At 43.7% G+C, this 12,032-nt stretch overlaps 1 protein-coding gene across 2 annotated transcripts in view; it reads left to right on the top strand.

The window, feature by feature from the left end:
• Window positions 1-7,540: 7,540 nt before the first annotated feature.
• The window catches only part of LOC114432157 (plexin-B2-like), a 112,472-nt gene continuing 107,980 nt past the window's right edge, over window positions 7,541-12,032 (top strand). The window contains exon 1 of one of the 2 annotated variants that reach the window (XM_028399988.1): window positions 7,541-7,980. The gene's annotated coding sequence lies outside the window, so the exon portion shown is untranslated. Of the gene's footprint in view, window positions 7,981-9,179; window positions 9,273-12,032 lie in introns of those variants that run through there. The other variant, XM_028399987.1, reaches the window with a different exon arrangement.

Genomic DNA, 12,032 nt, shown 5'->3' on the forward strand with positions numbered 1-12,032 from the left:
TTTGTTGTTTTTTTATTATTGCATCAACTTGTTAAACTAGGCTTTAGTGGATTAGTGTGAGTTGTTTTATTTTGACTATGAAGGTATTACAAGACTTACTTGGCACTTGCAGTACTTTATGTCTTTTTTTATGCATGTCTCCATCAACAATGTGGCTTCAGTGAGGAGGAGGTTCTAGTAGACCAGCAGAGGACTGTGAATCTGAACCTTCAGATTAAAAAGGAACAGGAGCAATTTCTCCCTGGGATTAATAAAGTGATTCTAAAGAGGGACAGGAGGAGCTCTGCAGCAGAACCTGCAGACAAATCTTTCATTCTCAGTTTAGGTGTTCAAGGAAGGTAACCAAACTGTCACAAGCATGTCTCTCACAGCTCTCCTGATCAGGAAGAAGGTGAGCAAGCCAAAAAAAAGATACCACGGTAACATGGTGATATCATCGTCATACTAATAATCAACAAAGCATGTAACATGTAAAACATCTACCTCATACAGATGAGAGGTGCAATGTTCCTGAGTTAACTTATCAGTGAGAGCGAAACTGTATTTTTGTCAAACGTGGAAAAGGTTTCAGTCACAGAAGCAGACTGTTTGCACGAGAAACCACAGAGGTAAGAACCCATAAGAGCTCCACATGGAGAACACTTCGTTCATGGTTATGAGCTAACTGTCCACATGAGGTCGCCCTATATGCATTTATGTGTTTGTACAGCTTTGACAGGTGACTAAGAAAACCCAGACTATCCACACACACACACATTAAACTGAAAGAAATTGGCTCACATTTTGGAAATCCAACAAACAGCACACGTGTTAATGAAGCTTTCACCCTGAACAAGAAAGGTTGTTTTTCTACAGTCATCGTTTTAATTATTGTAGTTTTGTTTGTTCTGTTCAGCCTGCTGGCGTTTTAAACAACATCTGTTTAGATGTGTTTCTTCTTTTTATTGTGTTTGTTTGACCTTCCAGATCTCCCTCAACAGCATTACAATGAGGAGGAGGAGGAGGAGGGTCTGACCGACAAGCAGCTCTGTAACCAGCAGAGGAACTCCACTGTGGACCAGTCTGGACACCCTGGCCTCACCCTAAGCCTGAGCCCTGAGATAAAGATATACAGAGCTGGTATGTATGAACCAAATCAGTCAGAGCATGGTTAAAGAGATTTCATTCAAAATGCTCCACAGATTCTACCTGATAACTGCCGTGTTTCAGTGTTGGTCATATTGACCCTCAGTTCTCACTGCTGCATCCTCTCAGTATGTCTGTTTGTATCGACGTTTTTGGAGCTGTACAGTTAACCGCTGCTGTATTTTTTGATCTGTTCAATTTTAAATAGAATTCCATCAATCCAATCAGAAGTTGAAGACAGAACTAAAATCTCTATCAGAGTGTCACTGGGTGACCTCCGGTGGAAGCCAGCAGTTAAAACCATGCAGCCTGAGCAGTGAGTGGTGTGTTGAAGTTGTGTTATTGCTGTTGTTGGAGCAACAATGTGTAACTCTTTGAGAGATTTGATCTGCGAGCAGCTAACTGCTTTAGATACAACCTGAGATGGTTTCATCTCAGAATTTTAATGCATTAGTAAAATCTAAACATGCATGGCCTTTAACAGCATGAATTATTCAGTGCATCTTGTCACAGGTGTAGATGAGGGACAGTCAAACTCTACGTGCCAGTCATCATCTGGTTAAATATGAATGACTCACCCTCTGTTTATGAGTGGTGAAGGACCTTGGGCTAGATTAGCAGGATGAACTGCTTCCTGATTCCTGTAGAATACAAAACAATGATTTATTTATGGGGGGGGGGGGGGGGGGGGGGGGGTGAAGATCACTGGCAGTGGATTAGCATGGAAACAACACCTGCAGCATCCACCGAACACACAGCGTGCAGCAGTGCAATGTAGAGTCAACATGCACTCTACGTACATGCCCCAACAAAGAGGCTCTACAGTTACAGGCCATCAGCTCCAACACACACACACACACACACACACACACACACGTCTTGGTGGCAGTAATCAGAGTGCAGTGTGTTTTTCTCAGCGGTGTAATTCATCAAAGTGACGGCTGCCAATGAGTCTCAGTCAGCCAGACAGCGGCAGCTAATCAATCATCAATCTACCTGCTCTTTGTTTCACAGCCTGCTGCAGACACCACTGCCATATCTTAACTACTCTCTCTCTCTCTCTGCATGGTTGCATATTGTGGGTCCTTGCCCTTTCTCAGTCCATGTGTTGAGCAGAACTCAAACATGGCCCAGGTTAGCAGTTCAGTTTAGGCTTGAGTGAGTGACTAATTAAGCAAGCAATCAGGTTTATGGGTGGGATTTGACAGATGAAGTCAGAAATCTGATGCATTAAGGGCATGTTTGCTACAAGGAGAAAAGTGTAACACCTGAAACATCCATGACTGTGTGAGCTTTGTGACGGCACACCCCCTGGAACGTCTGTGCTTCGACACATGGTCGAAGGCTTAAAGCCTGGACGATGGATTTGTGGGAGGAAGAGTTTAGCTGCCTTCCAAGTCAGGAATGTGTTCAAATTCATGCTGGTGTCCTGACATCCTGAAGCATCCCCGCCACATTAATCTCATCCTGCTTTCAGAAAGCCTTCACACGCTGCTACTGCTATTCTACCTGCTAATAAATGCAGAAGTGTGATTAGCAGGACTTCTTTTAAACGACTGGCGTTGCCGTGAGAACAGATGGTGTGTTGGAGGCCAGTTAGCGGTCAAGGCAGTTCATCTTACAGAACACGTTGGTCATGTTGTTAACAACGCTCTTATTGATGTAAGCCAGATTATTCTATTTGCTCCTTAATGGACTTGAGGGATCGCTCAATTTGTTTCTTCCATAATTGCAGAGAAGATGAACTCAGTTCTGTAGTATTGCCACCGATCAATAATCAGCCCCGCATCCTGTCAGACAGGAACATCAATCTAAGTGTCAGCGAATTCAGTCCTTAACCTTCGTTCATGCTGCTGTTAAAAATGAGACTTTTGGCTTCTCTTCTCCTCAAAGGCGTCTTTATGTGAGATAAATGGAGTGTGGTGTGCAGCAGGGAAACAGCTTCACTACACCAGGACGGGGTGAGTGAGGTTTTTAAATAACCTAAATGCAGCTGTATTTATTATGTTCTTGCATGCTGCTTCTCTGCGTCAGATCATTCAGATGTGGATCAGTCAGCTGCTGTACAAACCATCAGAAGTAAAATAATGGATGACTTTTTGTTTTTTGTCCTTTCCTTCTCTGACATTTGAGCGACGTCTCCTATTTCTGCCTACATGGAGAAAACCGAGCCTATCAAAGTACAAACCGATGCTTGATTTCACATGCAGTGTTTTCACAGTCACCTTTGAGTACTGCCCCTATAGTTTAATCAAGGCTGCACTGTAACAGCCAGGAGCCAGGGGCAGCATTGATGACTGACAATCAGGTGATAATGTTCTGCCTGGGGCCATCTTTGAAGAGGCCTGTGGCCCTCAGGAAGCTTTCCACAGTAGTGATGACATCAGACCGCTGAGCTCCTCCTTCACGTTTAGAAAGAAGACTCGGCAGACAAAGTGAAGGTGTAAATCACGTTCTTTCTCATAAATTAAAACCTTTTTTTCAAATTTTGAATATCCATTTTTTATCTTTTTATCATAATTTTACCACTTAAATATAAAAAAATATGTTTACATGTACATTTTCTTCTACATAGTTTTATTTCTCTGACATTCTTGAAAATTTAAATCTTTGAAAGTTTTTACATTTTTGGTATAAAAAAAATAAAATTCCTTTATTTATTCCCAAGGGGAGTTCCTTGTTTATTTTCCATCTTTAATCATTTAGTATTGTGTGTGTCAGCTGCAGTGTGATGCTGATGCTGGTGCAGCCTTTTTATTGTTTTCTAGAAATGACTCGATTTAAATGCAGCCTCCGTCAGGCTGTAATGTAAGCAGGACGTTTAGGTTATAAGGGTTTTTATTGGATGAGAATCATGGCTAATGTTTACTGCAGATTTAGAAACTGAGTTTTAGATTGGCAGCGAGGAATATTATGTGTGTGTGTTTGTGTACGTCTCACTCTTTACTGTCCTTCAACAGTTCCACAATTTCATTTGCATACTCATAAATCATCCACGTCTGACATCTCTCTCCCTCTCTCATGAACACACACACTCACACCTGTGGGCACTGTAATAATGAGGTGTTTAAAAACCTCTCTCTGCTCAAACAATAACAGCTCACATTCTCGTAGATAGGGTAGATTAGCGGGTCTAGCTGATACACAGCATCGGGTTGCTATGTTTTTATCATTGTAACCATGACAACAAGGGAGCCCTAGAATTAAAGGTAGGGTAGGAGATTTCATTCTGATGCACTTTTTGTTAAATTAGTGTAACTTCTCTTTACAATCTGATAGCAACTGATTAATATGGCAGTTTTGCTTTAAAACAAAGAATATTAATCATCTGTGGAAGCTATAAAACGCTAAAAACATCAGCCAATCCTGCGAGGCGCCCCTGCGCATATAGTTGGCTGGTTGGCTGCTCTCTTCCTGCTCTGCGCGCACCAGAGAGGAACGTGCATGATGGCCAAAGTCACAGACTGGTTGGGAGGCGTGGCTTCGGGGTGAGCTCCGAGAGAAAGGGGCGTGTGTTTACTTTCAAAATCTCCTACCCTACCTTTAACAAAGCAACCATTTGGACCTGAACCTCTCCTGAACCTAACTGCAGTCACCTACATGGGGTCCTTAACTTGTTTAACTGCCACGCCCTCCTCACCTGCTCCCAACACGGACCTTCTATGTGGAGAGGAGTCCCTGTCTGAATTCATAGGGGGCACTCTTGTGCTTTTTTGTCATTTAAGGTGAACTGCAGGCACAAGTTTAATGGAATTAATAGAAAATTTGTCTCGTGGTGATTTTTGAAGTTTTAAATGTGAGCTCACACATTTATCTGTTCTGTGTGTGGTTTCCTTATGTTTCTGTTGTTTCCTCCAGCCTCCACATGAAGATCAGAGCAGGAATGTTTTATCCACGGCTGACTGAGCAGACATGCCAGCATGTGGAAAGGTCAGCAGACGCATAGCGTCAGAAGTCAGGGGTCAGCGTGAGGCTTTGATTGAGGGTAGACAAGCTTAATGCTGTTTGTGACAGAGCAAGACCAAAAAAGACATCCGAGTAACAACAAGACAAGAATCAAAAACTGCTGCCCTCCGAATCCTGCAGAAGTAGTTGTTGGTTCAAATCCCTACATAAACCTCAGCATTTGATTGAGGTGAATGATGAATAGCAAGAATCATTTCTTCCCCTGTTGACGCTCTGGTGGGAATGCCATGTGTTTTCCAGGTGCCTGATTTAGGCATGGTAATGATACGACTTGCCCTTTAGGCCCACATTTTCCTCATGCTAACTACCACTTGCTAACATTTGAAGTTCTTCATAAATTTTGTTGTTGAAAATATTTGGAGCTGAGTCCAGATAAGGTTTACAGACAGGATTCTCTGTGTATCAGTACACACACACACACACACACACACACACACACTCTAACGGAGCCTGGTCATTGCAGCATGTTTAACAGCTCACTTGCAGTGCAGTCACCCCTGAAAACCACAAACACAGTTCATTGAAACACACATGATCACACACAATAAATAATTATCCAAGCAGAGACATACTGTCAGCCAATCAGGAAGTCAGTCAGTTAGTCTCCCAGACAGCCAGTGATTTGGGTGCTAACTGACACACACACACACACACCTTACTTTCTTTGTTTGTATGTGTGTGTGTGTGTGTGTGTGTGAATGTGAATGTGTCAAGGATTCCTGTGAAACAAATTACAGTTTAACAAAAAACTTTATGTACAAGAACCAAGAACAAAAGGCAATAATAATAAAATGTTTGTGGCAGATTAAAAAGTGTTTTAGTGAGCATTAAATCTGTGTCTTTGAGTGTTTCTATTGGCATGAGTAACACTCTCTGCTTTTTAGCATCCTTCCATGCACGTGACCTTTGACCTCTCTGCTCTGCCACACTCGTATGCTCACAAATCACTCCCGCCATGCCAGGCGAGTTGTTCTAATGCGCTGATGACTACTGTAACATTCAGGAGACTTATGAAACAAAAGGTTAGGCCCCCCGAGTGGCCCAGTGTCAAGGATTACTTCTCAGACAAATTCTCCAACAAACAAAGCCCCCATTGTGCCCTGCCAAGCCCTCAAATTAGTAGCGGGAGCGACTGCACGCTTAACCAGGCTTGACAGCATGGCCACTCTCCCAGGGCTCCCAGAGCTGGTCAATCTGCTTCGATTTCTACAAGTTATTAAAAAAGAAATTAATACAAAAATATGACCAAAACAAATAAAATAAAATAAAATCCAGTATGTCTCTGTGGAGTCTACTGATTTATTTAACAGCTTTAATATAAACCTTTGATGTAACTACAGTAAATTAAAAACCAAAAAAAAAAAAATAAACCAATTGTGGTGTTCAGTGCTTTATTAAATCAAGTTTTAAAAGGTGGAGGTTTTCTGTATTAATGGCCTTTAACCCAAACCCCTGGGAGTATTATCTGCCAGTGTCAAGCCCAGGAGAAGGAAGTGCAGTACTTCCTGTTGCAAATTTCAAAATAAAGCCCCCCCCCCTTTTTAAAGCCAGAGGTTCAGGCATGATTTTTAAACATATGAGATTAACCCTGTAGAACAGAAAGTAGTTGTATTTGCTAGCTTAAATATATAAGTTGGCAGCTATATTTAGCATGATAGACAAACAAGACAACAACATTAGGACTACAGATATTAGTTACAGCTAGCAAAAAAGTGTGATCTGAAGACCTCCCCTTACCTCTCATTTTGTACAGAGGGGCTAAATAAACCCAACCTACCTGAACCTCCATTTTGTCTGTTTTTGAGCAGTATGACTACAGATATTAGCTACATAGCTGTGTGATGTATCAGTCTCAAAATATACACAAAGACAAACTCATTTTTCTTAATTTGTAGAAGTTAGCTGAAGCAAAATCCAAACATGAAGGAATGTTCCTAAACCCGTATTTTCTTTATATTAGTAGCTAGAGATGTTAGCTCGCAAACTGCACTTCAAATCACCCTCAAAAAATGTTTAATCACTTCACAAGTTTTTATATGTATAAGCTTGGTGCTGGCAAAGATGCCAGTTACGGGCTAGCTGTTCTAGGCTAGAAATGTACATCTACCATATTTAGTGTTACAGAAACTAGCTAACAAGCTAACTCAGAGTTTGGAAGCCAGGAGGAAAAAAAAGCTAATGTTACCATATAAACATACAAAGACAATATAATTACGGTATCTCCATGTCTCTTACCTTGTTTAATATCTTGATGGTATTTAAAGGTCCTGACATAGTTTATAGACCAACGTTGACACTTGTTAGCAAGAAGTGCTAAAATGCTAACTGATGACATGAAGTAGGAAAACGCGGGTTTTTATTTTGAAAAGAAACTCACCACAATTCCGGTGTGAATCGGCCTGACTGCTAGTAACCTGACGGAAGGCTGAGCGTACCAGTTGGGAGGAGGAGGAGGAGGAGGAGAAACCTTCATACTCTCCAGTCTTGTTGCGTGTCGCGCCGAGTCCAGCGGAGCTGAAGACCGAGCTGGCTGTGTGCGCGTCGTGTGCGCGCTGGATACAGAAAACACACTCCTGCTTATAAAACCTCCGCGTGGGTTTGTGGTGGATTCCACCTGAGCCGGGTATGTAGTTACTGCCGTGTTCCTGGGCGTGGGGGAGGACGGGAGAGACAGAGAGCGGCGCGTGTTTGTCGTGGGAATATTGTTAAAGTTGAGACGCGTCTGGTCGCAGCTCCTACACTCCTCTCTCCACAGCTGGATGTAATGTGGGAACTTTCCCGATCACACGGGACGACTTTTATTGTCTAACTTTTTTCCACATCTTTGGGAGATACAGAGAGAAACGCCGCAGCTGGACGCAGAGGGACGGGTCAGCGGCGCGTCCAGAGGTACGTGGAGGACGCTGCTCCTCAGAGTTTCACTTTAAAACTCTTTTCCTTCCTTCTCTAAGCCTTCCTCACAGCCGCGCAGGCTTTGGGGGGATTTCACAGATTTTACGGCACTCGTGATTTCTTACCGACCTGTGAGCTTTTTTTGTTTTAAGAACGTCACACCAAACTCCACCGAAGGAACTTCAACTTTAATCAATATCTGATCAATAGGAAACAGCTGAAACTCCATTTGACAAACGGTGTCATGATTAATAACTAACATGTGTGTGAGGTGTACTCGGCGTCAGGCTGCGTGATTTTTAACACTTTATTATCTTGACACAGCTCTTTAAATCAGAGTAAGGTGTTGGTGCTCAGAGATCGATGAGGTCATGATTTGTAAAGGGAGTCTGGCAGGATTGATCCATGCACGGAACATCTGGAGCCACCCCCCCACCCTGTGGGCTGATCCTGAGGAGCCAGTGACACCGCTTCAGTAATGTGTTCCAGACCCGTGCTGGAATTTACAGCAGTGATGTTTTATTGATTTATTGAGGAAAACAAACAAACAAATACACACGTTTCTGTTTTCTTCTTCTTCTTCTTGATAGCAGTATTGATCAGAGCCAGATAGTGATCGGTGAAATCTGCTGCTCAAAAGGTCAGTGCATGTCTAAACTCCTGGAGAGCTCTTCTGTCTCTGGCCCTCAGTGGTGCACATGACGCTGGTGTCACTTGGAGCATTAGAAGAGCCTCCACGGTGCACCGTGAGCTGTGGAACCATCACAGAGGCTCATGCTGTGGCAGACATGGAGCCCAGATCCAGGGATGCCTGAGCACTTAATGTCTAATGTAGTCGTTTCTGGTGTTCTGTGTGCAAACTTGGCACAAATGACTTAAAAGTCTACTTCAAAGACTAAACGTGCAGCTGACCGCAGGCTCAGGCTCACAGTGTCAGGCTGAGTGATGGTGCTGTGCTCCCTGCTGCTCCTTGAGCTGGTCTTAAAACGATGGATGGCCTGGTCCCTGCTCAAGCTTTTCTTATAATGTTTTTCTAGAAGCCTGGCTGAGTCGGGGCGGCTGAGGTAACTCTGTGAGCTGACAGCTGAGCTTTAAAACCGCTGGAGGAAATTCATTGGCTTAACGCAGTAGGGCGGACTTTGCATGGCTAGATGTGTTTTTACATGTTGTCTGTGTTTGCTCTCACACTGGACTTTACCCCGTTCTGAAGCCTCCCTTAGATCAGAGGTGACGGGTTAAATACTGCGGTGAATCCACGGCCACGCCACGATCCAGAGGACGGTCTTAAGGTGATGACTTATTGTGGAGGGTTTAGCTTATTGATAACTGTGTAACCGTGGCCTCTTGAGGGCTTTCAGTCTAAAAGCCATTAAATAGTCTTGAGTTCTCCTCTGTGCTTGGTTGTTTTGTTCCAGGCTGTAAACATGTTTGGTAGTTGGATGACCTGAAGCCATTTAGCTACCTTGCTAGCTGAGCAGATAGATGTGACACGGGTGAGGAAGGGCCAGGTCTCAGTCAGAGCTCTGACTCGGCTACATGTGCTGCAGGCGGTGCTGAGGGTGAAGAGCGGTGTTGGAGCGCACACAGCTGAACACACCATCAGCACCTCTCAGCTCGTTCTTCACTGACACACACTCAAATGTCTGTTACTTTCTGAAGTTGAATCATTTCGCTGGAACAGGTGTGTTACGGCTGCACCCTCTAACTGATCTGATCTCCAGCGTCCCGTCAGCCTGTGGGCTGTGCTGTACATTACCAGTTCCGGACTATCAGAAACCTGTTTGAGTGGAATGCAGGCGACCGGTTGAGTAACACTTTCTGCTGTTTGTGTTGACACAGAGAGAAAAGAAGGCTCTCAGATGCAGACAGCACAGCACACAGTCAGGATGTTTTCAGGACTGTTCGGACACTTCGTCAGATCAAATCTGACCTGTGCATGTCTAATTAGATGATCACATGTTGTGTGTGTGAAATCAAAGTCTAAAGTAGTGGGTATTTAGTGAGTGAAACACAATTTATTGCTTTCATTTCATTTTATTTGTTCTGAGAGAAAATAATCAAGTGATATCGCTGCAAACAAACCTTTATTTTGAAAGGGACGAGTCATGGCAGACCTCTGTTGCTCTGTTGAGTGTAGAACCTGGCAGCAGTCGCAGCCCTCACTGTGTGTTTGTTTTATAATGAAATCTGTTAGCTGCTCTCCGTTTGTAGCATCTGTAGCTCCACCAGTCCTTCTCAGGTCCTGCCTGACAGGAAGTGGCTGCTTGTACTTTGAGGTCAGAGTGGACATTCACACACTTTCAGCTGCACATTGATACTAATGTGTTCCACAGTCTGTTTGTGAGCGGATGAGCATGTTTTTCATTCTTGACTGGAGACGTTGTTTTCCACTGGTTCCTACTTCTTGGTGTGTATCGCTGTAATTAATGTTTTTGGAATTTCCTGTCAGATACGACTGCAGATATTAGGCTCTTTGGATTGGCTGGTAGAACCACACGCCAGCTCTTCATCATCAGGAGCCAATCCCAGTGTGTGTAAACAGGAAGTGACCCTGTTAGATGAGTCGGTAAAGACAGTAATGACCTCACATTTTTTGTGCTGGCTGGTGTGGTTTTACAGATCTGTAAAAACAGTCCCGTTTCTGCACACTGGAGATACTAACAACAGAGGGCTGCTGTTCTCATGTGGACTTTCTGCTGTTCTCACCTGGAGTGTGTGGTGTTCTTATGTGGAGCTGAGAGTCAATCCAGCTGGGTGGGATTGAATCCATATAGAAAGAAAGAAAGAAACCTTTATTAGTCCCACAATGGGGAAATTGCTTAAGGCAGCCCAGCAAAGAGCGCCATACACCATTGAGTACACTGGAGGCTATGCAGGTAAAGTGCCTTGCCTAAGGACCCACAACAGTGCCCATAGCCTTTAAACTGGATAAATTCAGACCTATTTTCAAAATCTGGCTAGATTAACCCGGCTTGTTTGTTGTTGTCCAAACTGCTAGGTGGCACCTCGTAATATACAGAGTCTGTTCAGTCCGTGGTAGGACAGCGTGTGCGCATGCGTCATGCGTTGTTTTTGGTTCTAAAAGCAGTTTATTCCTTTGTAGCCCTGTGGAAAATAAACTCGGGCAAAGCTGTCGTAGTTTGATGGTTGTTTACATACGTCTTTTGTACGCGACCTAGACACTGTCCCTGTGAACCCACGTCGTTAGCGGGCAAACTGCATTTGCGTTCAGACCTGAGCCACAGTTGAGCCAATCTGGCTAGAACCTCCGAGAGGTGGATCTAGATCTATCCGGATATATTCAGATTCATGTTGTTCAGACTCAGAAAAAAACTATCCACATATATCGAGATATGGCCCAAATCCCACTCTAACTGGATTGATTTCCTCAGTGTGAACAGGGTATCAGTCAAGTTGGTGACGGGGTGGGGGTGCAGGTGGTGGAGTAACATGTTTAACCAACAGATGCCTTGATGCAGCCATATTTAACTGTCTATGCATGTGTGGATGTGGTGGGGGGCATTTGGTAAGGCGGCCGCCCTAAATATAAAGCACTGCTCCACTGTGAGGCTCGATGAGTCTGGCAGCTAGTGTTAGCATCAGTCACCTACAGAGCTAAGTGCTGTGTGTTTACATGGAGGTGACACCACAAAGACACACGGGGTCAAAGGCAACGGTTGATTTTCCCAGTGTGAACGGGGTCTTAGAGTAGTCAGGCAGCTCTTGTTGGAGTTTGTCATTGTCATGTAGAATTTCTGTTGCTCACATTCCCATGTTGGGTTTGTGCTGCTCCTGTGATAGATTTATGATTTAGATTTAGATTTAGTGTCATTCTTGTGTTGGTTTTGTGCTGTTCTCACATGGAGTTGCCGTATTCACTTTGTTTGTGCAGCTCCTGTTTGGAGGCTCTGCTTCTCTTTTTATCTTTGAGTGTTTCTGACGAAACATGAAAAAGCTGATTCTATGTACTGTAAAAGGCTTTTTTTTCTACATAAACACAGTTGTGTGTGTGTGTGTTCACAACTGCAAAGGTAGAAGCTTTCTTTAGG

Source organism: Parambassis ranga, chromosome 2 (assembly GCF_900634625.1).
Source record: "Parambassis ranga chromosome 2, fParRan2.1, whole genome shotgun sequence".
NCBI classification, from domain to species: domain Eukaryota; kingdom Metazoa; phylum Chordata; class Actinopteri; family Ambassidae; genus Parambassis; species Parambassis ranga.